Genomic DNA, 27,190 nt, shown 5'->3' with positions numbered 1-27,190 from the left:
AAACCTCCAGACTTTGTAGGCTGACATTAATTCGTCCCATTCCTCAAGGGGCGCATCTTCTCATCTTATTCAAACTGGCTTTTGTGCTGTTGTATTTTCTTGTTTAATTCCACTGCCTTTTATTGTTTTGTGTAGGAAATTTTATTCACTCACCTTTTAGGTGCAGCCATAAAAAATTCTTGCTGGCGATGACAATCCCCAGTGTTACTGAATAACATTCAAGAAACTCAACGCAAGCTCAGACAGCTGTCAACATAAAAGAGTGTTCCAACAAAGTAGTCGGAAAGGTTTTCTACACAGCCTTTTCCCGAAAGCAGCTTCAGATGGTGCGAGCAAACTGAAGTATGCGACATAACGTCTGATATCACAGATATCAGACGTTATGTAGCATCTTTCTGGTGCTTGCGCTAGTCCTTCCCCGCCTACCTTTTTTCTTGTACGCTCCAACTTATCGTTGTATTATCTTCACGTTGTACTTACCAATTCACTGGCGGGTGCTTCCCACGTCGAGCTTTCAGAAAGTACAGCTGTCATATTGAGGAATGAAAAAAAGCTGTGTTCATTTATTATTCGAAATAAAAAAAGCATCGTTTCCTTGCATTGGCTGAGTGGCTGTCCCGCAGTGACGCGAGAATATCGCAAATACATAACAAAAAACAAAAACAAGAAAAGGTGTGCACATGAGCTAGAAAGTGTGGGTGCGCGTGTCCACATTTCTATAGCACGACTGTGGCGCTGCGAAGGTGTCGTCATTGTTAAGTCAGTCCAGGGTGGGTGATCAATAGACCTCTAACCGAGTGATGCTGTTCCATAGCCTCATGAGGCTGTAGCCCTGGCGTTTCTCCTTCTTGGGCCGCTTGCTCTCGTCGATGCCCATCTGGTCGAGAGACATCAGCAGGTCCCGTTTCTCCTCGAGATTCTTGATCCAGGCGGCTTGGGTACAGAACCATGTAACATTAGTACAATGACGTAGAGAAAGGGTCTCGCACTGGCATCAGGAACAAGATGGCATACGCAGAATATGCAACAAGCCATGGGCTGAGCTTACTTTTAATTATAGTGGGAGAGAGAAGGGGCGGTTGTAAAAGGCTTATGCCAGTGCGACCAAGGGTTAAGGGATGTCAAGGGGTGAGTGAGCATTGAGAGGGCCAGGATTCGGACACGCAGCGCATCACTGGGCATGTGTTTAATGTCCACCATATAGACTAATTTAGATTGTACAAACGAAGCAATGTAGAGACTATAAAGACTAATCTATAATGTACAAAGGAAGCACCGTGTAGAGACAGCACTCCTGGACCCATTCTATGCGATTCCTCCCCTTGACCGTCTTTTTTGACTGAAGTCATTTGAGGACCTAATAGAGCCAGTGATATATCGCTAATCTGCTTATTGGTTAATGTGGCTTAAACTTCGGAGAAAGCTTAACTTAATTAGTTTTAACTCAACAGAAAAAAGATAGCGTAAGTAGTCGGGGTGTTGAAGTGACATTCTGTTGCATACGTATGTCCCATGGGCTTTTTGCGTTCTAACAAATGAGCTGTATTGGCTTTACATTGCACACTAAGGTTATCTAGGAGCAAACGGGTTAAAAGAGAATCCTCATCCTGGTTCTCTTGCACGCCCAGTAAAACATGGGCGATGTTTGACAGATATTGGTGCACATGCCGCGCAACTTGAACCTGATAATAGTGTTTTACTGTGCTGAGACGGCTAGAGCTATAAGAACTTCCTCAACAAACCACATTTAACCATTTAACTGGCAAGATAAGAAAGACTTGACCTAGAATGGTTTTATTGCTTTAATTCTTCTTTACTTTCGAATAACCATGCGTGTTACCAAGTTTGCAAACAAAAGTTTTGAAACATGGAAGAGTTTAAGGATTTCTCATAAAAAGCGCGTATCTTCACTAGGCACAAGAAACGGCTTAAAAATCATACTTTGACAATACTATTACTAATTATTTTCTGTACAAAGATAATTTTAATAGCTTAAGTGATCTGAGTGGCTTTCCTATTTCAAAGAATATCTCTCTTTCTATCTTCAACTGAGTGGTTTAAGTGGATATGTAAAAACGAATTCCTGCATTCCCGCGTTTCTGGCCAAAGAAGATAATTAATTTCTTAAACTCTTTCTGAATAAACATCGAAGGAGACCACTGACACTGTAAGACTTCCGGTTTGAAAAGCAACTAAATGAAAAAGAACATGCGGAGATTGGCCCTTCTAGTTGCCGACAGCTTCAATAGTACAAAGAGCCCACACAGAAAAGGGCTCTCTTCTGGTGATCAGCTTTCCAGTAAGCACACGTTTGCGCTGCTTATTTTTTACTTTACTGCAGTGGCTTCGCTTAAGACAAGAAAAAATGAAACTGCGGAACCCCTTGTCAGCAGGGTGATGTAATAAAAATAAAAATTCTCAGCGATTGCACTAAAGCCGCATTGGCAAATGTTAAGGTAGCATTTTCTTTACATAAAACTTTCCTATCTCTTATAAAGTGATGTGCTGTATATCACAGTACAACGTGTGATGACCGAGTGATGCGAAACAAATTCGGACGAAACATAATCAATATGCATTGCACTTAAAATTGTTCATGCTGAGCGGGGCATCCTTTCCAAGCCTATTACTTCAGAAGCCATGCAGCAGTGTCCGGTGGCACCGCCACAAAGCGGCACACAGAGAAATCCAGAACACAAGTGTAACATTAGTTTAGAAGCACAGTGTTACAGTTGCAACCGTTGAAACCAGCTAATTTTACATTGCCTTGAATTTACGATCTAGAAGACGAAGTCCCCGAGAACTATGATCACCTATTATCATAACCTGGGCCAGGTGAGTTTATAAATGCATCTTTGAAATGAAAATGTCTGAAATACGTTTTGTGAGGATTTTCGCACTTCACATATGCCTGTGTGCTAATTGTCCTCCATTCTGTAAACAGTAGCTTTATCAGAGAAATCACTGCATCAGGGAAAATACATAACCATAAAACCACAATCGCACTTTTCGCAACTTTTACCATGCATTGTCTATAAATGATTTACTGTTCCTTTTCCATCCGTTCGACGTAATCACAAAATAGCTGGAATTTCACCTGCTTTCCAAGTGGTTTCTGCCGACTGATTTCTAATGTTCCGCAGCGCAGACTGAGTGCTAAACAGGACAGAGGTTCACAGGAAAATTGAGACTTGAAGTGAGCCGCAATGGCCGAACAAGGAATGTCTCAGGTTGGAGGAAACGTTTTGCAACGTTTTGACAAGGGAACTTGTGGTCCCAAGGTGACTTGTCTTCTTGATGAATCAATTCCCTTTGTGCGCTCTTGACCAGTGTTTCTCACTTTAAAAGCCAACTGCAAAAAATTTGTGGACTGCGTAAGAAGCCTAGTTTAAGATAGTGTAAATATAGGTCCACGCCCGCGCGTAAGTTTACGTTAGAAATATTATTCTTAGAAATTGAGTCTATGCACCATGAACTACTCGCAGAAGTCGATGTTTTTGATAGCAAAGCTGAAAAAACAAAGACGTCGCCTTACCGCTTGCAGGGAGTGACGCCTGACTGAGAGCGCACGACCTTTATGCATGATCTTCGAGACTAGGCTCGCCCGCATTGCCTGCAGCGCGCTGAAAAATCTATGAGGCGAAGTGATGGGACTTGTGTCATACTTGCTAACCAGGGACAGACGTCGTCTGCTTCGGCGCTATTTGAAGGCTTCTAATAATAAAATTCCACAATTGGCAGCCCTGAAGCACTGCCAAGATTTGTTCAGTAGTATAACCACCTATTTAAAGGAGTACTGACACAAAAATTCTCGATCTTGTTTTTTTCTGCTGTAATAAGTATCTAATTACTCAGTAATCACGGCGCAAAACCTCATTTGCTTTAGAGCGCGACAGGTAATTACTTGAAGTCTTGTTTGTAATGACCAGTACAAGTTTCGCTTTCAGAGAGCAACGAGATGGGAAAAGAGGGATTGTAAATACAGTGTGGGCACGTGATCGCGCAAAACTGTGACATTGGGAAGCCAGCGCGCTCGCCGGCGCGCGAGCTTCGTGTTGCTAGTTCGTCTGCTACGCCTGCTTTGCGATGTCGTCGGCGACATCGTCGCCCTTGTTTTCGCTCCTCCAGCGGTGACTATTTCCTCCAGGCGGGAGTCGCCGCCGTATTAGACGTGGCCAACTACGTTCGATTCGGTCCACTACAAAGCAACGATTCGGAAAGTGCGGCCAGCGACAGCTACTCGAATATGCGTACACGTACCGCTACAAGTAGTACGAACCGTTCGTCGAGCGCGCTTTGGGAATGAAGCGTATTCCGGAGCAGGGCAACGTGCGGGGTAAAAGTCGGCATAGCATCAGGCTTGGGGCTACGTGGTCTTGTCGGAAGATCATCGGACTGCTCTAAGCTCGGCGCGTTTCGAAATGAAGTGAGCAAACCTGGCGGCTCATCAACGGGGTCCATTCTAAGCGTCCAGTTGCGCGCACGAACTGGGAACACTTCTGCCACTTATCGACGCCGACGTTAGAGAACGAGCATGCCAGGCGGGCTGGCTGGCCATCGCTGGGAAACGGTATAGGCCTAGCTCGCTGGCGGTCTGATCCGGGGCCGTCGGTCCTTGCAATTCGTCCGCAGCTCGTAATAAAGCACCCAAGTTCGTCAACAGAATCAACATCTGCACATTTAAGTCGCTCATAACTGACTATACAATTACTTTTGCTGACGCCGTTGGTAGCAATGAGAAGACATGTTAGCAAGGCGAGCCGCTTCGTAGAGACGATTTCTGCGGCGGCTGCACTGACCGCTTGCGAGCCAAAACCACGCCAATGATTTACTATATCGCACAACGTTTTATGTATTGCACACTTTCGAGGTCACTTTACTCTAAGGGTTATCTCATGTCAGCAACAAATTATGGCGATTTTTGTGCCACCGTCAGCGGCGAAAGAGGCCAGCGTCACCAGGACGATCGGAGCGGCGAGAAACTTGCTCGCCAGCCCTGCCCCGACGGCAGCGCAAACTCGTGACTTAGCGTTTTCTCGGTTGTTTATAATCCCTGCTTTAAAATTTTAAACGTACTTTAAAATTGATTTGAAGTATGTTCTAAGCTATATTCGCCGCTGATATCTTGTAGACGATGTGTGTGTGTCCGCGTAAATCGATCTCGAAAGTTATCTAGACTTCAAATTTTTGTGTCAGTACTCCTTTAGTAGCATTTAGCCAAAGGGAAATTTCGATGCAGTTGACCTTTGAAGACTCAGTACTAGACTTCTGTTCGATTCAACGGTTTCAGCATTTCTCCTATCAAAAGATGTTAGGCTACGTGCCACCTCCGGTGACAGTGAGTTTCGTACCCGCCATCTCCTTGATCGGTATGGTCCCTCCAAACTCCAGGGGCAGGATCTCAGGGTCTATGTGCTCGTGCAGACTGGGGACCTCGAAGTGGACAAACATCTGGATGCGAAAAATTGTTCAGGTGAAATTGGTGCTATGAACGAGTTGCAGGGTGAAGTTGTTACCCTGCTCTGCAGCTTTCCGGCTGAACATGCTCAGCGCCAGCTCGTAGATGGCCGAGATGTACCTCGGCACGTTCACCCAGTGGATGTTTTTGTGGCGCATGGGCCAGCCTTTCTGCGGAGAAGAAACGTAGGCAGGCGGCACAGCAGCTGTGGTCAGTGGCCGTGTACTGTTAGTACATATAATACATTAGTTGCACTGATTCTGCTTTTCTATGGCGCACAAATATTTCTGTCAGGTCACAAGTGGTTGTCGTTAGTAACACATTTGCTAGCACCTGTCTTCACTGCTTAGATGGCTTCAGCTAACACGCTTCAGCTATGGTGATTTTTTAAAAGTCTTATTTCTTTGGATGGTGTTTAGCACTATCGGTAGAACAGGGACAGCAGTCATGACTTCAGCTTGAACTCTATCTGTTTTATTTGCTGGCGACGTCAAGTGAAAGCAAACAACAGTGAAATAGTTGACCACGCCATCTGACTGGAAATCGCCATTCAGTGCAGCTAGCCTTTATATTTATTTTTGGAACAAGATTTTGTATCTGTGGCAGTGCACGTAGTTTATGTACAAGAGCTGGTTTTATGCTGTGCTGCCTTACGTTCACATGAGTATTACAACAATTAATACCATATAGCTTGCACGTTTTGTGACACTACTTATGTTAGTCTCATCATCTTCCTGTTTTCTATAGTCCAAAGACAAAGGGGTGTTACTAGGGGACAATGACACCGCAAGTTTTCGTGCTTAATTTGCTCCATGTTTACCCAGGTACGAACTCGTGAAAGGAGTGTTACTTTTTTGTTATGATTTTGTTCTCGCTTTTATTCACCACGCTTTTGTTCTCGGTAAAAATTCTGATTTGCATCGAACGGAGGAATTCTGATCGTTTTATTTTATGCAGCAATAATTAAAGGCTACGTGAGGGTTAGAGCTTATGTTTGTAACCTTGAGTTAGTATGTTTTGACCATGTAACCTTTCTAACGCGGGGACATTTTAATATTGATTGTTTGTAACAAGACCAGTACTTTCGTCAGTTGTCGATGGTAGATCCCAGATGTCCCTGCTGTCGCACATACTTACAATACCATTTCTTCTTTTTCATCCATGTTTCTTCAGCTCTGTAGCTAAGAGACGTCGTTTCTGCAAAAAGAAATCTCAAGCGTGTCTTGCTTTTCACGAGCACTGTTCGTAGCTTGATAATCAGGACGCTATCTATTTTTGGTGAATCCATCACATGTTGTATAGAACGCATCGTCACTTGATGGGCCAGCTAATTTTGATTCAGCTAGTCTACGATGCAAGTAAAGATGCGAATAAGCGTTAAGTAATAAGTTTAAATCATCGTCATCTGGATTTATGAGGTAACGTATTCGTTTTGCCAGTCCAGCTAGTGCTGTGAAGTATTGCCAGCGTACCTTATGTGTTGTGGCACTACTGCTTTTTCGAAGGCATTTTTAATTTTTTAACTTAACGCACGAAGTGCATTATGGTTCCTGATGTAGAATAGCCACTGCAATGCATATATGCGAGGGGTGGACATGCATTCAATATTTAAGATGTTAATGTGCACCTTCATTTTGAATAGGAGTACTCGGCTTGTTCAATGAATAACCTTTTTCTTCTAATATTTGAATAATAGGGACTTATAAGATGCTATTGGATCATTTCAGTGAGATTCCCTGGAGCAGTTGACACAATAGAGGCCGTGTACTGGGTGCTTTGTATAGTGGCTTTTGAATTAAAGTGGTCATAAATGCTTTGCTATTAGGACAATCGCCACTTGTCTGAGTGAAAAGCGACTTCCTGCAGAAGGGAGCGTTTCTGCAAAGATTAGGCACTTGTCCAAGAAACTTGTAGGACACTCATTTCATTTCAGTCGCGCAAACCGTTCGTTGTGTTTTTGGGCGGCAAATAGGTTTATTCTTGATTGATGCGAAGCTGTTTTCTCTAGGTAGCACTCGTTTGCGTGTATAATTAATGTGAATGAGTGGTGCTGTTTCCTTTATTATTTAGTGAATGTAAGGCGATGTTGGCTGCTTAAGCATAGAAAATCCGGTTACTACTCTGCTCCTACGTGCAATAAAAGAACAAGAAAAAAACAGAAATACTAATTGTAGAATAAAGTGAGAGCGAAATAGCGTGGCACTCTAGTTTTAATTTACAGAAAGATCCACGCAACCAGTTTTTGTTCGACATTAACATGAATATTCGGCGTATCTAAAGACACAGCACGATTCAAGTCCCGTTGTTGTTGTCTTTTCCACTATCGTTTTGTTTATACATATTGTAGCCACGTTTCCTTTTCAACATTTACAAGCATGCAGAGTATGTGGACTTGAAGCTAATTGCATAGGCGGAGACTACAAGAGCGGGGGGGGGGGGGGGGGGGGGGGGGACAGCGGGCAAAGTTTGGAGGGGGGGCTCCCCACGAATTGTCCAGAGGGAAGCATACTCCTCACCGGAACACAGGCCTCAACTGCGTCACTGTAGAGCTCAGGTGGGTGGGGGGTTGCACTTCTGTCGGGCGCCCGCACTGCCTTCCCCCTCCACCATCGTGTCTCCGTGAGGGGCCCACCGGTGTCCCGTTTCATGCTACCTTTACTACTTCTCGAGTGATGGTGCAGCACCGCCCCGCCCTGCCTCACTCTCATTTTTTCCTCCTTAAGTGTCATTTGGTGTTGACTGGCAGCGAGGCCGCTCCAAGGCGCGTCCAGTGTTCTCAGAAAACGAGCTAACACCGCGTCTCTCCGAACTTCCCCTCTCCCTTCTCGGCTCCGCGGAAGGGCTCGAATCGTTCGATGGCGGGAAGATTGAGGACTGAGACTTGGACAGTCCAGTGGCGCTGCCTTCCTCTGCCAAACTGTTTTCTTTCATTACAATTGGCAAAGAAAAGCACGCCCAGATGCCTTTCACACGGCGCCACTAATGGGCGAAGGGGATCAGGCACTCATTTCCCGCGTACGGCATGCTCACGCTGACGCATCATGCTCCATGCTGAACAGAGAGCCATGAGGCGCCGGCATGGCGAAACGCGAGAACGCACGAGACGGGACAAAGTGCAATGTTTCTTTTCGTTTCCCTTTGATCGGCGGCCGACAGCGGCAAACGCAGAGAAGAAAATCGGCTAAGCTATGTTCTTCCCAAAACGACAAGAAGCGGATTAGATGCTCAGGGGAATCGGAACGGCACCCAGACAACCGCGTGGTGCGCGTGCGAACGTACACGCAAACGTACACCCATTTCGCTCCGGCAGTATCAATGGGACGCGACAAGGATGGCCGTCTCGTGACAACAAAAGACGTCCCCCCCCCCCCCCCCCCCCTCGGGAACATGAAAACTCTCCGCCTATGGGTAAATGCATTGCTTGTGGCGAACAGAAAACAATTACACAATTTTCTCCTCCCAGCCTCACTCCACCTATCTGTTTTTCGCTCTTTTGAAGCACGACAACTATTGCGTACTGAAAAACAGTGCTTCAGAACATTCGCACTTGGTTCGAATATCAACGTTTCACTTATCACATACTTATTATATGTCCTTACAGTATATAATATGGCACTGCTTACAGATATTTTCTGTTAATCGTCCAGTGGTTATGTTGAAAGGCGCGATGCCTTCAGAAATAGGCGAAGAAGTAACTCGACATGTGACTCGCTGTACGTCGCGGCATCCGGGGCATGTGCTGCGGCCCAACGTCTCGTGTGAGATCTTCGCAGCCGCAGTGACATTTAGAGGAGCTCAGGTGGGCGACCTATTTCTTTCTGTCTATTTGCCATTCGCCATCGTCGCTCAGTTCGCCTCCGCCTCGACCGGCACGGAAGAGGGCGCATCTCGCTGCTTCGTATATAGAACCCATCCAAAAAAAAAGAGAGTTTGGTTGGTCACATATATGCATTGCCGTGTTCCGCTTTCACGGGTCGTCACGCAACTCAGTTCGGTACCACGAGGTGGGCGCTCTCTCGAGTAAAAACCGGGTCGCGTAACCCCTACACTCTTGGCGCTCCCAAAGTAAGGGCCAACGCCACACCCCGTATTGAAGGCAGTGCAAGGTGTCACATATACAAGTGCCCGCCAAGTTTTTAAAACGTTGTACAAGGCTATCATCGAGAGGAGCACTTGCCTCGCCGTTGATCATGACTCGCTGGACATCCCTAAGGTTGACGTGAGCCAAGTGACTTAGCCTGAATCCGCTCTCGTCGAGGATGTAGGTGAGGCCGTTCTTCTGGTTGTCCTCGTCCTCCAGCAGCGCCTCGAAGCTCATAGAGAACGCCCGGTAGATGTCAATCGTTTTGTGGATTCTAGGTTCCAGGGCGCCTGCGCGAACGCCAACAATTCGTAAATTGTAGCAAATCTCGTCTGCTGTGCTTTTTTTTTTTGTTGCCTGGTACGGCGCAGTAGGCCTATTTTATGCACGTCTAAAGAAATTTTGCAGCGTAATCTCTGGCTCGGCCCCGTGCGTTTAGATTGGGCGGCCGTGAAAGTGATGCACCTTGTTGTAGAGCTCAGTGCTATAGGTGCAGTGTTATAGAACACTCTGTCTGACCATAAGCTCATGCTCGCCACGTATAGCCTTAAAACATGTTAGTGAGGGTTGACCGTCTGGCTGGTCAATTCGTGATTAGAAGCAAACAGCGCTACCCTACGGGACGAGAAAAAGAGCCAACCGGCATGGCGCCGTGTCTGTGTACTGCTCGTTCTGTCCCGTGGTAGGAATGTTTCACCTAATTACGAAAAATGGTTACGTTCTTCGAAGAACCTACTCGAATAGGCAAGCTCTGAGCGAACACAGGTAGCGTTCTTTGAATAATGTGACTCAGGCACACTTACCTGCTACATTGAACATGACTGTGCGGCCCTGACTGTCCTTTCGGAAGAGTGGGAAGAAGTACCTAAACGAAGAAGGGGCAACAAGAAGGCATGTGAACTCACATGTATATTGTTGTTGGAAATATTTGTTTACCTGTAAGTGGGCAAATAAGCACGAGTTAAGCCCATGTGTACATTGTGGTTGCAAATACATTTTAACATGTACGATCCTGACCGCAGTGTACAAAGTACATAGTAAAGAAAAAAGAAAGTCCACTGCTCTTGCAAACATTGTTCCCTGCAAACGTTGTTCGGTCTGGTTCAGTACCTCTTTAAATGGCTTGCTCAGAGAGAGAGAGAAAAAAAAAAACGTTAATCGAAGACGTGAAAGACGTTCTTCCTTCTTGGTTTATGCCCCGTGCTGCAGCCGCTCCTGGTGGCCATATTAAAGGGGTAACCTTTAGAGGTTACCCTTTTGACATTTATGCGTTACCCGTTAAACGGAGAAATATTTCTGCCTTCAAATGTGGAACACAAGAAAAAAAGGTATTTTGTGTCCCCTATAGAAAGCTTACCCCTTTGACAAGAGATCACGCAGGGACTCTTCGTAGATGTCCGGGCAATTGAAGAAGATCGGGTACGTCGATCTGACAGTAAGGTACTTGTCCAGGGTCTCTTGTGCAGAGCTCATGCAGTACTTGCGTGCGCGCAAAAATCTGAGCAGGAATTTGTCATCTACAACAGAGAGAAGAGTACGAATAAGCCCAAAAGCTGACAAAGACAAGGATAACGCAAACTAGAGTAAAGGCAAAGGATTCCACAGTCTCAAGCACTTCTCTTAGGTAATATACTCATATATCAGTCAAAATTAGAATTTTTTTGCGTGTCTGGTATTCAGTTAAAGGCAAGTGGACTGGACGTTTTACCGAACGAGCGGAGACTCAAACGTTAACGGCCTGCATGGTGCCAGCAACCTGGTGGCACAGAGCATAATCAGAAAAATACAGAACTAATATTGCAGTAACCAAGTGTGTTTTACTTCGCTCGTGGCGAAAATTTACATCAGCAGCAAAGTAAAATACACTTGGTTACTGCTATATTAGCTCTGTGTTGGTATGATTGAGGTCTGCGCCACCAGGTGGCTGCACCGTGCAGACGGCTCACGTTTACGCCTCCTACCCTCTGGTAAAACGCCCAGTCCACCTGCGTTTACTTCAATATACCGGACAAACTATAACTCTCTATAGTCTGGTACATGCAGCTTTAGAAGGCAGCGGTATTTTCCCCTCAAAGGCAGATGCACACGAGCCTCCACCAATGGGCGCACACTATAGACTGACGTCATGAGCATGACGACCAGTGTCCCCACCGATGGAGAACGTGGCAGCCCGCACTTCGAACTGGGCCGGGTTGAGAAATTGGGTCTATTTCTTTAGTCGCGAAGGCAATCGGCTGCAGTGCTTCGGTCATCTGGGCGGTGCCTGTCCTGCTTTTTGAAGTTGTACCCGACTATAGTAACATATTAGCAGAAAAGTGGCATGTGATAATAAACTAATAAGAACGCTCTGAAATAATGCGCAATGCATAACCCTCAAGAGCCTGCGCTTCTGAAAAACTACCGTTATCCACATGTTAAGTAACTGTTACTTTACACACGGCATCTGTGGCCAACGTGAGCGCTTCACACGTAGTTATTGTGGAAGATGACTTTGGCCACATAACTGCTCGAAAACTCGGCGTTATGTTGTATTACGTTGTAATAAAAGACCCAATATAGGCAGCGGTTATCACATAATCCTGCATAGAGCTCTTCGTGCTTTCCCACGACTAGCTGCTGCGTGTCGGGCGCACTTGCGCTGCATAAGGTCTGTATACCTCTATGTACACTATAAATTAAATCGATTATCTCTATACGACCACACTCAAGCACAGTCGAAAGGAAACATAAGTATGAGAAACTGTGCGAGCACAGCCAGTGCTTCTGTAACGCAATAAGACTTTGCACAGTGATGCTGTGTTCAGGAAACAGGACCGAATTCGCGAGTTAGTGATTCGCCTCGCAAATTTTTATTGTCATATGGGAGCTATATCCATTGGCCGGTTCCGATGGTTACTAATCGCTTTATAGAAAAACTGCTTTTTAAATATAGACCTAGGATTTGATGTCTACGCATTTCGTTTTGATAGGAATGTCATCCCCCCCCCCCCCCCCTGCTTTTATTTAACCTTAGCAGTTGTGAGAATTTTTTTTGACAACTTGTATAGAGAAAAAAAAAAAAGGCACCGCTTCCCTCGCAGGATAAGGATGCTTTCTTTCTTTGCGCATTCTCGAAGCATTCAAAATATATGTACGTTACGATAACCAAATCACCAAAAAGCACATCTACGCATCCACATACGCCTTACGGGAAATACGTCCCGCCACCAATATTGCTCCCTCGCACGTTAATGTTCAGATTTTTGATTTTCCTTCAAATGTACAACGTTCGTGAAAGCCATAAGTTGTGTGTTATAAGTCGCCTAAATGAACACTCTTTAAGTATACTAGCCGAAGTATGCTATTTGCCATTGCAAATCAGTGCTTCATTGCATTGGAACTCGTAAGGCATCAAGTACTGGCATGGAGCCGGAATGTCGTAATGCCAGATACCCGCCGTGGTTGCTCAAATGGCTATGGTGTTGGGCTGCTGAGCACGAGATCGCGGGATCTAATCCCGGTCATGGCGGCCCGCCTTTCGATGGGGGCAAAATGCGAAAACACCCGTGTACTTAGATTTAGGTGCACGTTAAAGAACCCCAGGTGGTCCAAACTACAGCGTGCCTCATAATCAGATTATTTTATTAATTAATAATTGTGGGCTTTTACGCGCCAAAACCACGATCTGATTATGAGGAACGCCGTAGTGGGGGACTCCGGAAATTTGGACCTCCTGGGGTTATTTAACGTGCACCTATATAAATCTAAGTACATGGATGTTTTCGCATTTAGCCCCTATCGTAATGCGACCGCCGTGGCCGGGATTCGATCCCGCTACCTCGTGCTCAGCAGATAGTGGTTTTGGCCCGTAAAACACCATAATTTAATTTTTTTTGACGTAACGCCAGCGCCCACATGGCAAGGTTTATAGCTGTACACCTTGTGGCTGTGAACTTTCCCTGTAGAGTTATTCTCCTGGCAAAAAGGAGGTTAAACGCTCGTTAGTGGTAAGCCGTAGCAGATTGCACTCGTGCGTTATTCCAATCATATAAACGAAGCAGTTTATCATAATTACTCTAGCAATTTTGCCTGTTAGTTTAAGCGAGAGCACAAAAAATACAATGCTAAGCCTTTACTATCACTGTCGCTCTACTATGGATATACTTGTGTTGGTTCTCAGACAGGCTGTTCTTTACTAAAATGATTGCCCTGAAATGTTGCCTAAAATAGTTTGTTTACCCCATGTTCCTAAGCGCATACGTGATTGCGACCTGCCACAGAAGGCACAGCACGCAAGGAACGGCAGTTATAACACGGACATCACTATAATCAACAGCTGACAAAGGTACTCTCTTTCGGGATTGTGGGCTTATATCCTAATTGTCTTTATAAAATGAACTTTTACCCCAAACTCTATTTAGTTTACAACGAGCAACACGCTAAATATACATGGTATGCTATGAAGGGAGATTAAGTCGCGGGTTTGAATCCTTGGGAAGGTGGTTGCATCTAAGTGCTGACGGAATTCGAAAACACTCTTACTGATATGCAGGTGCAGCTTCAGGAACCCATGCTGGTTAAACCTATTTTGGGATATTCACCGGCGTTCATCATAGCTCTCCGAGAAGATTTGGGACCTAAAACATTGATCATTATTACCGCTGCTATATCTTGATGCGCATGCACTCATCCCTTCCATATTTCTGCTGCCTGCAGCATGTCTGGGAGTAGGTTCGCGCGTGTGCATTGAGAGTTTGACATTAAGTCTTTTTTTTTCACTCGCTGCTTTATTGTGGTGAATGGCTATACCAGAAGTTCGCGCGGTTTCTATGCTTCTCAGCGGGTGAAATCCTCTCCGATTAGGGTGCAGTAGACCAAAAGCCGCCTGATCATATAGCATTAGGCGCAATGCATCGCTAGTCTGTTCCCCTGTGCGTGGTAAAAACTGCATGTCCGCAGTTGGAATGAATGTGCCTAGTGCCGAGAGGAAGACTTAAACCCGCCACTCACGACCGGGAAAACTTGCATTGGCGATCGCAAGCGATGCCCTCGTCGTCGAGCCGAGCGACAAATACGGCGCGTGGTTGGTGCATTCGAGGCGACGGGCAATCATGCGGCCGACTATACGAGCAGAGGTATATGAGCAGAGGCTTCGTGCACCGTGACCCTCACTTTCCAAGTCGAGTGCGCACTTGACCCTTACGGGAACTCGGCCGCCTGCCCTAGAAGTATGCCCGTGCAAAGCTTATGGTGAGCTGCGCGAGCAGCAATCAATAGAACAGTTAGGAAAAGGCGTGGGAGCTATATATAAAAGATGCGTTCGGAGGCCGTAGTTATGCCGGTGCTCTGTCTTCGAGCTCATGCCGCTAAGCCAGGAAACAGCACGAAAAGAAAGGGCGGAACCGAGAATGGCAGAAAACCGAGAAAACCTACGGCGACGCCATTCTGTTTTCTGCGTGCGCCACAGCACGCGTTACAAGAATAGAAATAAACGTCATGTTCATTTATTAGCGCGGATGAGTCGTGCTGTAGCTTCTTGTTTCCGCTAAGTACACGAATTGCAGCCAAACTTAGAAACCTGCAGCCTTTGTCTGCTGGCTTATGTTCGTGTATGTCCGTGCTTGGAGAAAACTTGTCGGACGTACCGGAACGTTGGCACCGATAAAAGGAAGGTCAGACGTCGCCGCTAAGGTGCGTGTTTTGCACATAAATAGGAAGAAGGACAAATACGTTCGAACAATGCTATCTTTCGCCTTCATGCACCGCAAGTGAGGACATGTACGCTCTGGTTATTTGGACATAACGCAACTGCCAAGTGCTTTCCACTTATAACTACCTAACAATACCACACCAAACGATAAACCGGATACTGTGCCTGAGTCATGTGACATGTTATTCCTACGATATTCTTTTTGGCCTCCTCATCAAAATAAATTCATTCACCGGCTGCAGGCTCGTGGTGTAATAATCAGTGCGAATACGAGAACTTCAAGCTAGATGAAAGGAGTGGAAAGAGATTTGCTTAAGGCACGAAAACCCGAGAGCTTGAGAGGGTAAAGGGGTGGCATGGTTGGGCGCTAACATAGTTGAACATATTTAGAGAACAGTAGCGCAGTCAATGTGCGCAGTAGTTGATACTTATCTTTGTGTTATTCATGGTTTTTACGAAGATAAACAGAGAGAAAAAAAATAAAAAGCGGGATCATTACCAATACAGTCATTCAGTTGGCTTCTCTGAAGGGAGAAAAGAGTTGGGAGATTAAAAAAAAGGTCACAGGCATGCGCGGCACACAGAGCACAGTCACATCGTATACGCTGGAGGAGTGGCTCAAGAGTAGCTCCAATTTCGGCATTACGCACAACGCAGTCTTCGCGGCACAGTCGAGACGAGAACGATCTGAACTGTCCGCCCAGCGTGGACAGCGAGCTGCGGCTTGTAATGCTCTCTGCACAGCACTTGGATATAGGGCATTTTCCCACTGCCTTATAGCAAGCGTTTGCGTGGCTCAGTGGTAAAGTATCTGACTCCCGCGCAGCGGGCTGGCGTTTGATACCGGCGGGGACCAGGTACTTTTTTTTCGCATTTCCGGCGATAGCGGTTACGGTCACCGGCATCTGTGGCGGCGGCGGCGGACACCATCGCGAACCGAAACGGCTATTGTAATGAGCCCATAACAGCTTACACTGTAAAAAATTTGCGTAGCTTGTACTGGAGGCGCAATGCTAAAGAGACAGCGGAGCCAATGGGAGCCTAGCTAGTCCTGGCTTTTGGGCTAGGCTAAGCACAACCAAGTCACCCCTAGCATTTTTCGGAATTTTTTGATTACTGATCAATTATCAATTAACTATTGGTTGGCTATCTAGTGGCTATCGCAAGGTGTTGGCCACGTATTTGGGCTAGGCTAAGAACTACCATGTCATCCCAGCATTTTCTAGAACTTAATATTGATCGATTATCGATAAGGTATTGATTGGCTCCCGATAACTGACTAAACTTAAGTAGTCCCAACCACGCTTAGCTAGACTTGTTCAGGTCAGCTTCGCTAGTTCCCAGAGAGAGAGAGAATAAACATCTTTAATATGTAAATGCAGCTTTGGAGGAGCTGGTTCACAGGAGTATGTGCCATTGCCCTTGGACCCTTTCTGCACCGCCAGGATCGGCCCACATTTTCTGTTCGCACGTTACGGACTAACGATCAGCTTAAACAGCTCCGCTGTTAAAATTTGGAAATCGTAAGGGGACAGAAAAGGAAAGCACGTGCACAGTAGAGGTGCATTGTGCCTAAAGCGGTCTGTTCATTGGAAAATTGCGCACAGCGCACGTAAATTTCCCACTCATGATGAGTAATTCCATGCACCGATTGCTCTTCTTCACCGTACACTTAACCAAATTTTTCGAACGCACTGCATGAATTACAGTATCACCCGTCCATACTCGTGAAGAGGTCTCGTTGGCATCCCTGTAAATCTGTGCATACATTAAAATTATTATCAGAATAAAGCTCCTACGCTAGAACTGTTCCTAAGACCAGAAACTAGCCAATCACGACGTTACACACACCGTTAGCGGAGGCAGACTGCATGAATTACATTATCACCCGTTCATATTCGGGAACAGGCCTCCTTGGCATTCCTATTAATCTGTTGCACATATTCAAAATTATTATCAGAATGAAGCTCTTACGCTAGAACTGTTCCTAAGACCGGAAACTAACCAATCACGACGTTGGACACACCGTTAGCGGAGGCTGCCGGTCAATGGCAACGAGTGCTTGCGAACAAAAAAGATTAAGAAATTTCAACACTGGGGACCACAAAACTGAGTGCTGTCCCTCCTGGCGTTCAGTGTACTGGAGGTACTAGGATTTCTGCAAGTATGGCAACTGGCGGGGTGCAAACTTCAAATACTATAGGTCCACGTTACCGTTTTTTCTTTCGCTTTTATTCGACCGTGCGGTGTCGTTAAGCATGTCTGCCTTACTTTGAGAAGCTGGCGATCCAGGTAGCAGTGAAGGTCTCATCTCAAAAAACATGAGGCTCTAACAAAACAGAAAGAATAAAACTATTATTGCTAGGACGTGACTGCCGGAAGTACGGGGTGACTTCCGCACATTGAGCTGCGCTTATATTTTTCTTTGTATGCCGCCACTTTTCCGGTGCGGCATCAGCCAGCGGCATAATGTCAAGCCTACCGGAGCGCCAGCCGAGATTACTGGGCTTGACAGCTGTGCGGCCCTTCGCACTTGTATGAAAGGCGCCTGTACGCACTGAAATACGAACTCCATAGCCATTCAAAAAATGCAAGCAAGAAGACTTTGAAGCTTCAAGCAGCACAAACAAGTGAAATAACGCTACGCCTTATTACAGCGCTTTGCTGTTAAGAGTTCAAACAGAGTTCAAACATCGCTCGGTGATCAAGAGCTGCCTGAAATAACAGCAAATACTAGGCAGTAGGAGGTCGTCGCGACATTCCTTTGAAATGACAGCCCATCGCGTCTGCGGAACGAGAAATCAGAAACAGAATGCACGGAACACCATGCTTTCATAGATGCACGTTAGGAGCAACTTTGATATTAGCTCTCTTATATAAACTGCTTGAATGTTCCACATGCTGGGCCCACCCGACGTGGTGGAGCCCCGAATTCCTTAATGTTCCTCTTTGTGAGGACTGTTTACTCTTGCTTGGTCATCTTACCGATGTTTGACAAGGCGATTGGCTTCAGCCATTTGTTCCGAATGATTCTAGAACACGAACTGCTTTGTCATTATAAGCTCCGATCCCTTGTCGTTCATTTATAAACAGCTTTTCGATTCATGGGCTCATTTGTATAAATAATTTCGCTTGCTTTAAAATGTTTTGTGAGAAGAAGCATGAGCGAACTGCGATAGTGAACATTTAAACGAAAGCTACCGGATCATTAAAACATACTTTAAGAACGATGCGCGTTGCGAGTTAAATTTGTTTGCCTGCTTCTGTACTCCTTCAGTCACTGACAGTGAATTCAATAAAATTTGGTCAAGCTCCTGCTACATTTCTGAAGCTTGGCCAGTCGTGCATGTCCTGAGCAGCTTTTTCTTTTTCTTTTGCCTGCCCCGACCGCATCTCATTCTTCCATCCCGCATAAAATCCACCAATGGTGACTTTCACTTTCAATGACGCAATTCGTAGCATACTGACGTAAATGTGTGGGCGATAGAGAACGAGAGGCTGGAACGCCGGAAACAAGGGACAATGGTGTGTCAGGGTCCACTTAAATGAATGAAATGGTATGAACCGTTTCATGGAAACAGCTACAGATCAATGGCGTTTCAAGGCGGAAGGCTAAGTTTAGAATGGCCTACATAACGGTTGAAGAAGCCGGGGCAATGACTTGGCATTGCATTCGTGTTGCGTCAAGCCTTACGCGCAGGCAAACCAAAATATATTTCAGATTTTATAGGCGATATCTTGCGGGTAAATCGAATCGGGTGCTTCTTACTCCACACCTTGTGTGCATGTGTCGGCCTTGTGTGTACTCAGGCCGACGCAAGGCAAGTGGATAAGGGAAGGCAAGGAATTGTCTTGTCTGCTTTGCTTTTTTTATCCGGCGTTGGTATAAGCATTTGTAGTTAATAACGTAGCCGCTGAGTGAGTCTGTCTTCTCGACGATGTGTTCCTCTACGTTCATTTTATCCGGCATGCCGGCTTCCCAGGTTCAGAAAGTGGACGAGCAAAATTACGGAAGTCACTCTAAGGTGGACAACTCTGTGTTTAGAAGGAGGACACACATGTGCGATGACAATGAGGGGCTGTCGGACGTCACTATATAGCGGTGTAGGGCAACTGGAACTATCTAGAGTGCTACTGCTCAGTCACCATGATACCGCACTAGTGATACCGCACGGACCAGCGAGTAGCCGTAGTGATGCTGTAAGCCGCAATGTCAATCAGCCCATGCTGATTGAGATTTTAATTCAAATACTAAAACATTGATGGTTTGAAACAACGGCCAATTGACTGGCGGTGTCGGAAAGCTCGCGCTCGATTGTCGCGGCACGTGACAACTTACCTGTCCTGCAGTTGACGAAGTGCGGCTGCTGCTGCACCCACTCCCGCAAAGCCTGGATGGCCTTCATGCGCAGTTCGTCGTTCTCCTCTTCCTCAGGTGGCAGGAACTCCTTGATGGGATCCGCGTAATCGTCCTCCATGGCCAGCTCCCTGCGCATGCGCTCCTTCTCCTTCTCGAACTTCTTGATCAGCTTGCGGTCCTTCTTGGCCCGCCGGCGGGCTTCCTCCGCTGGATCGACGGCCGTGTTATTTGTAGACATCACGCTTGTGACACCTGCTCCTCCTTGGGGGTCTGCTGTGTTGCTTCTGCGTTAAGAAAACACACCCATGAGAAGACACATTACACAACCATGCTAAAGAAAAACCTATGTCCCACCCACCCCCCTTGAAGACGGACGGACGGACGGACGGACGGACGGACAGACAGACAGACAGACAGACAGACAGACAGACAGACAGACAGACAGACAGACAGACAGACAGACAGACAGACAGACAGACAGACAGACAGACAGGCAGACGCACAGGCAGACGCACAGACAGACAGACAGACAGACAGACAGACAGACAGACAGACAGACAGACAGACAGACAGACAGACAGACAGACAGACAGACAGACAGACAGACAGACAGACAGACAGACAGACAGACAGACAGACAGACAGACAGACAGACAGACAGACAGACAGACAGACAGACAGACAGACAGACAGACAGACAGACAGACAGACAGACAGACAGACAGACAGACAGACAGACAGACAGACAGACAGACAGACAGACAGACAGACAGACAGACAGACAGACAGACAGACAGACAGACAGACAGACAGACAGACAGACAGACAGACAGACAGACAGACAGACAGACAGACAGACAGACAGACAGACAGACAGACAGACAGACAGACAGACAGACAGACAGACAGACAGACAGACAGACAGACAGACAGACAGACAGACAGACAGACAGACAGACAGACAGACAGACAGACAGACAGACAGACAGACAGACAGACAGACAGACAGACAGACAGACAGACAGACAGACAGACAGACAGACAGACAGACAGACAGACAGACAGACAGACAGACAGACAGACAGACAGACAGACAGACAGACAGACAGACAGACTCATAAGTAGAATGTCATACGTATGGTGAGAGGGTGAATAAATTTTACAGTGCGGAAGTTTAGAATAATTAGCTAATGCATATGAAAACTACTAAGAACTTCAGGATAGAGCACCCGGAACATCGAAAGCACGTCAGCAGTCGAAGAGCGCGCGAGAAAGAGAGCGATTTTGATAACATTTTTGGTCTATTGCTGCAAGTGATACGTGTTCGGGCCTTGCAAAATATCGTTGGGCACGTGCTAATAGAAGGATTGAGTAACTTGTTTGGGCTTCTCTATTTCGAAGCAAAACTTAATCATGCAAACGTTTTGGGTGTAAGAAAAAATGAAACGAGTTTCTGCTTTTCAGGTATTGTCCTGGAGACATATTGAAAGAGAGAGACAGAAGTCGTGTGGGAAAGACGGGGATATTAACCTGGCGTAACCCGGTTGGCTAACCTGCAATAGAGAAAGGGGAAGATATATTGAATTGATGCTGTATTAAGGTTAGGCACAACGTCTATTAAGATTCTGAACAATTGATGACAACGAAGATTACCCTTCAACCCTTGAACAGCACAGCTATTTAATCCATATTGAGCAAGTTTTGACGCTGAACACAGGTATGTGTCCAAAACATTGCTTCTCGCTGAGTCATCTGGAATCCCTCAATTCTCAGAAGGAGTATATTCTGAATAAGCTTCGCCAAATAAGAATATGTAGTCAACTACAAATAATTGTTCGTGCAGACTGAATAAATGAAGGCGGCTCAAAGGTTATCTAATGTAGACAACATCATACACGTTTCAGCCATCGAATCCAGCCAAACTAATATCTGCTTCGATGATTCCTGACCTATTATGGACATGGCACTTGTGGCACTATAAAGGCCAGGGGCTGTAGTTGCAACTTTTTAGATGAGCTTGTCATTGACTTTGACGCTAAGTGATGATGTCTCAAAGAGACATGGCGCAAAGACTGGAGTCAGAAGGACGGCAAGGAAACGGCTTGCTAAGCCGTTCTTCGGTGTGGTGTGATTTTCTAAGATGTTTTCATTAGGTTATATTGTATTTGCCACAACCGAGGCGAAATTTTGTAAAAGGAGAGAAGATGGTGGAACCGCACACAAAAGCAGAGGGTAATGCGCGAAAGCGGGACACACTTTTTATGCATCGCAGCGGTTGAGGTGCGCTTTTTTGGTAACGCTTTTAAGTTTGGTTACACATGCCGTCAGGCTCTAGAGGTGTCAAAAAAAAAAAAGCGTCCGACGTCACACCGGCATCCTCTTTTAACACGAAAGTGTTTTATTCCGGGGTCCACCAAGACTTCACTGACGTATTTCCGTCACGGAAATACGTCATAGAACATAATACAAAGAAAGAAACCAGAAGAAAAAGTTCCACAAACATGCAAAATTTGGGAATCGAACCCACGACCTCTCGGTCCGCGACGATAGATCGCCGAGCGTTTAACCCATTGCGCCACAAACGCATTCGCAGAGAGCTACACAGACGCGCCTTATATATCTAACCATAGCCTCCTATATAATCTATGCCTGCCGGATTATCGGCGATCCCATTGATAGCGGCCGTCGTCGGAACTATGGCGGTGGCGCCACTTACGTAGGGTGGTCGCGTGCAAGCTTTTTACGTTTTTGGTACTCATAGGTGACAAAAAATACGTGAAAGTAAATAAAAATTGTGTAAATACTTATATATTTTAGTGTTGTAATAATATAGCAATATAAAGCGGTCGTCGTCAAAACTTGGGAGGGGGGCGCCACTTACGTAGGGGTCTAAGGTGCGCTTTTTGAAAGTTTTTGAAAGTAAACTTCACATTTTCGACGATATCGCTGCAAGAAAAAAAAACTTAGGGAAAGCAGCGAAACATTCACAGCGACGTTTCGAATTCTGCGGCTTCCAAAAAAGAAATCGTCTGCTACCACCGCAACCGCCGATTTAAACCTTTGTTATGACAAGAGTGTGAACAACTTTCGTCGTCTGCTACTGCTATCATGCGGCAGTTGCGACATCCCCATCACGAGGTTTGCCGCTCCCTTCAATATGCTGACTCCTACCCTACGTAGGTGGCGCCGCCATAGACGACGGCCTTTTCGGGCTCATCCGGCAGGCATAGATTATATAGGAGGCTATGATCTAACACTCCTCCGTGTACCCGCGCTCTTGCTCGGGGCGGTGCCGCCGCCTATGAGCAGAAAAGAGAAGTACTGCATTATGACACTAAAGCCCGGGATACATGGAGCGAACTTTCTCGACGAACTTCACGCGTCAAGTAACGACGCGGCGACACGACGCAGGATGTTTGCTGTGTTGCAATACATGCGGCGAACGCCGCCGCGCGTTGGCCGCCGTGTTGGCGGCGGTCCCGGCCGCCCGCTTCGAACTGAATTTGGCGTTGTCCTTGTAGAATTCACTTAGTTGGAAGCAAATGACTGCGTAAACGGCTTTCGCTTAGTCTCAGGCCGCTTCGACGACAGAGTATTATGGATAACCTTGAGTAGTTTTCGAGATCGCTTCTCGTTTCGAACGCGTCTAAGCCTAGCGAAAGAAATATCCGATGCCAACGCCATCTATCGGGGAAGTCGGGAGATAGGCATGACGACAGCATGTGGCCTCTGAGATCAGAAGATTTCTGTTGAAGGTTGTTGTAGAGAGCTTGCACTGCTTGTCTGTTTCCTCGCAGATCAGCGGATATGGGATGTACAAATACAACGCGATTCCTGAGAGATCATACTAGGAACTACTCAATCGGTGCAGAGACATGCAGACACGGCAACACCAACGCGATTGCAGACGACGCGAAAAGGCGCGCGCGCGCGAAACACCAGCATGCATTGCGACCGGAACTAGTGCCTCCTGATTGGCTGTCGTCCACCGCTGCGCGCTAGACGCTTCCGGCGGCGGCGTTCGCCCGACGAAAATGTTTGGACAGGCAGATCGGCTGCGGACGGCAAATTTCTTGACGCCGGCCGTCGGACGTTCGCCGCCCGACGAAGTTCTTCGCTCGGACGCCGGTTATTCGCTCCATGTATTCCGGCCTTAACGCGCACCGACAGTGAACGCTTCGGTGGTCTCAGTACTACGACGCCTCGATGCCAGCATTCGAAGGGACGCTGGCATCAAGAAGCACTACCAACGCCACCTAGGTGGCGTTCACCGTACTCAGCACAGCGGAGCGTGGCCTCCGCAATTAGCTCTGAAAATGTTTCTGAAGTTGATCGCGGAGGCTGCAATTACGACGCGCTGTACGCGCTGATTTGACTCGGTGACGATTCAGTTACGTGCTTTGTCTTGCGCGTTGTATTAGTGTGTCAGTTACGTGCTTCGTCTTTCGCGTTGTGCTAGCGTGTGCAGCGTAGTGCAGCTTCCATATGCACGACGGTTGCTCATGGTCATCGACGTTGGTAGTCGTGATGGAGGAGACGTGCCACCAGGCGTCAGCGTGGGTGCATCAACGCCTAAGGGCGCTTTAGCCACAAAACACCAATAGACATTATATATCAATGTGCAATAAACATTACACTACTTCTGTGAAGACACGTTTCACTTTCGTGTTCTATACCGATTCCTATATAAGAGGGATCAACCACATTTTTTTAAGTCAGAGCGCTTCATCGGCATGATTGTCATTTCTCTCAAGTTTCAACAAGATATTCATTGCATGCTTTAATATCTAATAGTGCTGTTTACCGACCAAGCTTTACTTGAAAAAAAAGTTAATATAGAGAAGGTACGGAAGCTTTTCCAGGCATGCCGCTCTTAAATAACCATATCTGAAGTCTGCCATTTCTTAGATAATCGTAACTGTAAATTACAAAAAAAAATGTAAGTAGGTTTAGCTGAAGATAGAACCAACAAACCTTGAGAATTATCTTAACTTGGATGAATTCTACGCACAGTTTTTAGGTGCAAACCTTTGATGGGGAAACAACGGCATAGCGGAAACAGCATTCAGAGTTACTGCAATTTGCACGAATGTTCGCACTTAAACGCACGACGTTATAGCTTTTAAGCAAACTGCACTTCGGTAAATATGGTCAGTGTTCGTGAACGTATTTAAAACCAAACTTTTACCATGATTCTACCATAAAATGTGTAATATAGAGCAGTAAATTAGATTGACAAAAGTAGAACTTGCCCGTGTTTGAGTAAGAAAATTTACACATCACTGGGCACGTCCAGTCAAATCAGTTTGTTTAGTGCCACTCCTGGTCGCAAGGCAAAATCACTTTGTTAGTTAGCGACAGTAGAATAGATGATGGCTTTGTGCGTCCCAGATTTACACATTGGCATTGAGGGGCGCTGTCGTGGAGCTTCCTGGATTAATTTTAGCTTTGTTAAGGCGTGCTCCAAATATCAGGCCACCGTCATTTCAGATTCTACCTTCTCGCCATGAGGTATCCAACCTGTGATATCGTGTTCAGCAGCATAACCATATGTCATTGCATCTGTGCCTCAGCACAGCCACATATATATGGCTCCGTAACAGTGCATTCTGTCTTCGCACCGCGGCGACTCCTAAGAAAAATACACTGTCCGCTTGGTGCATGCAGTTCCGCTTCCTACGTCATTTTACGATACTTTGTGCAGGGCAACAACAATGCATAAAGAACGGTGCGTGCACGAACGGAAAGCACAATGGTGAGAAACATTCTAATCAGGAACATCGTCGGCGTAGTAGCCGCCATTATTGTATTGTCGGCCGTTATCACCCTCTCTTGGTGGCGCTGAAAAGAAAGGTGCCTCCCGCCTGGGCAATTTTTCCTCCTCTTTCTGTGAGCGCTGCAACAAAAAAGGCTCCTAGCAGACAACCCCCAGCGTGCTGCGACCGACCGAAATAGTTGCCGGCACGCGGATGGCCCACGCGGAAACCTGCTGTCCAGGGCCACGCGATGACCACGCACCGCGCCCCGAGACCTTTGCCACCTGAACTCCTGGCCGGTGAAACGGCAGGGGCGATCGCAAATATTTTCCAAGCCCGGTTACTTTCTTTCAGCTGGGAGTGCGTGCATGTTCGTATGAGGCGCCTACTATTCGTCATTGCAGTAATAGCATGCAGCACAGTGAAAGCTGCAGAGGCATCAGCTTGTTTACTCACGCAGACCTAAGATCCTATAGGGCTACGGATGCTATAGGGCTAAGGCTACATATTACATATTTGTAGAGCCGGTGACTACTGAACGACCGGCTGAGTGGTGGTTTATGCTCCTTGCCAAGAAGGGATCAAATGTTTACAGGCAAAGTTAAAAAAGAAAAGCTTCAGCTTAGGTTACGCAGACCATCGAAGTTCTGGCACAGTTTAGCTGAGCTCTACGCTATCGCTCAGCATCTATATTCTAGCGACGCACATTCCGCCAGACAGATAGACAAAGAACTTTATTAAATAGGTCCTGAGAAGCCCTGCCCTAGGGCAGAGCTGCGGGCCGCTCCCACGTGGGGACGGGTAGGCCGAGCCTAACCGCCGCATCGTGGGTTCTCTGGACAGCCCAAGTCAGTGACACTAAAATTGCCGAACGATGGGAAGAGCGTCAGCACCACTGAATTTGTTTTTCTTATTTCTTCTTATTATTAAACATTTTTTTGAAGCGTGCATTGTCCCATCGCTAACGAAGTGAAAATAGTTGCACCGTTAACAGCATTAGTTCGAGCACTGTGTCGCTTCACGTCCAGCAACCGTGGCTGCCGCGTTCTTTCGTTGCTCTCAGGTGCACCGGGCTTAAGCGACAGCATTCATCTGAACCCAAACGTCGTACCGGAGCAGCTAGAATCGTGTTTCTTCGAACGAGAGCATTGGCATTATTCTTCCACTCCGCCGAGTCTGGTAGAGTCCTCCTTCACACTGCACAAAACTGTACTTGGATGAGTCTCATATGGGGAATAAAGCAACCAAGTCCGCGGATGCGTATCATAAGAGGCCATTGCGCGGGCACGGCCCGCTCGCTTAACCCGAGTATAACGCGCCATTAGCGTGAAGGAGTGCATGCAGGTGCTTATCCGTGGCGGCTGGGGCAGTGTTCCACCGTTCGCGCGGTCGTGGAGGTCTTTGTGCCCTCCTGGTCGAGATTCGCTTTTGTGTGACCCTGACGTCGTGGCCGGCGGCGGTACACACGAGCTCACGCGTGAGAGACTCCAGGAAACGAACAAACGATCCGGCGCTGCTGCTGGCCCAAGAGAACGGGCTCTCCCCTTTCGTCCCGCCATCTTGCGTATCCGTGGCCTTAACTGCCGCAAGTGCATCGCTTGTGCGCTGTGACCTGCTTTCTGCGTATACGTGTGCTCGTTCATTCTGCTGCCACTGCGCGTCTTCACTTTTGCGTATCTAGCACTCTTTCACGTGTGAGGGTGCACTCCTCTCGCTTTTCACCACGGACACTGAGAATCCGTTACCGTAGAACGCTGTCGTAACGGTTCTTTCTTGTATATATATTTTTTGTAATCTTCACAGTTGGTCACGGTCCGTTCACAGATGTGCGTATGGATGCTGTGTA

The 27,190-nt window shown here is 46.7% G+C and overlaps 1 pseudogene; it reads right to left on the bottom strand.

Annotated features, from left to right (window-relative positions):
• Positions 1 to 542: 542 nt before the first annotated feature.
• Positions 543 to 27,190, bottom strand: part of LOC119441927 (clavesin-2-like) — a 48,978-nt pseudogene continuing 22,330 nt past the window's right edge.

The sequence above is a fragment of the Dermacentor silvarum genome, chromosome 2, assembly GCF_013339745.2.
Source record: "Dermacentor silvarum isolate Dsil-2018 chromosome 2, BIME_Dsil_1.4, whole genome shotgun sequence".
NCBI classification, from domain to species: Eukaryota; Metazoa; Arthropoda; class Arachnida; order Ixodida; family Ixodidae; genus Dermacentor; species Dermacentor silvarum.
Note: the sequence above shows the minus strand (reverse complement) of the source record. Positions and strands in the feature narration are given on the sequence as shown.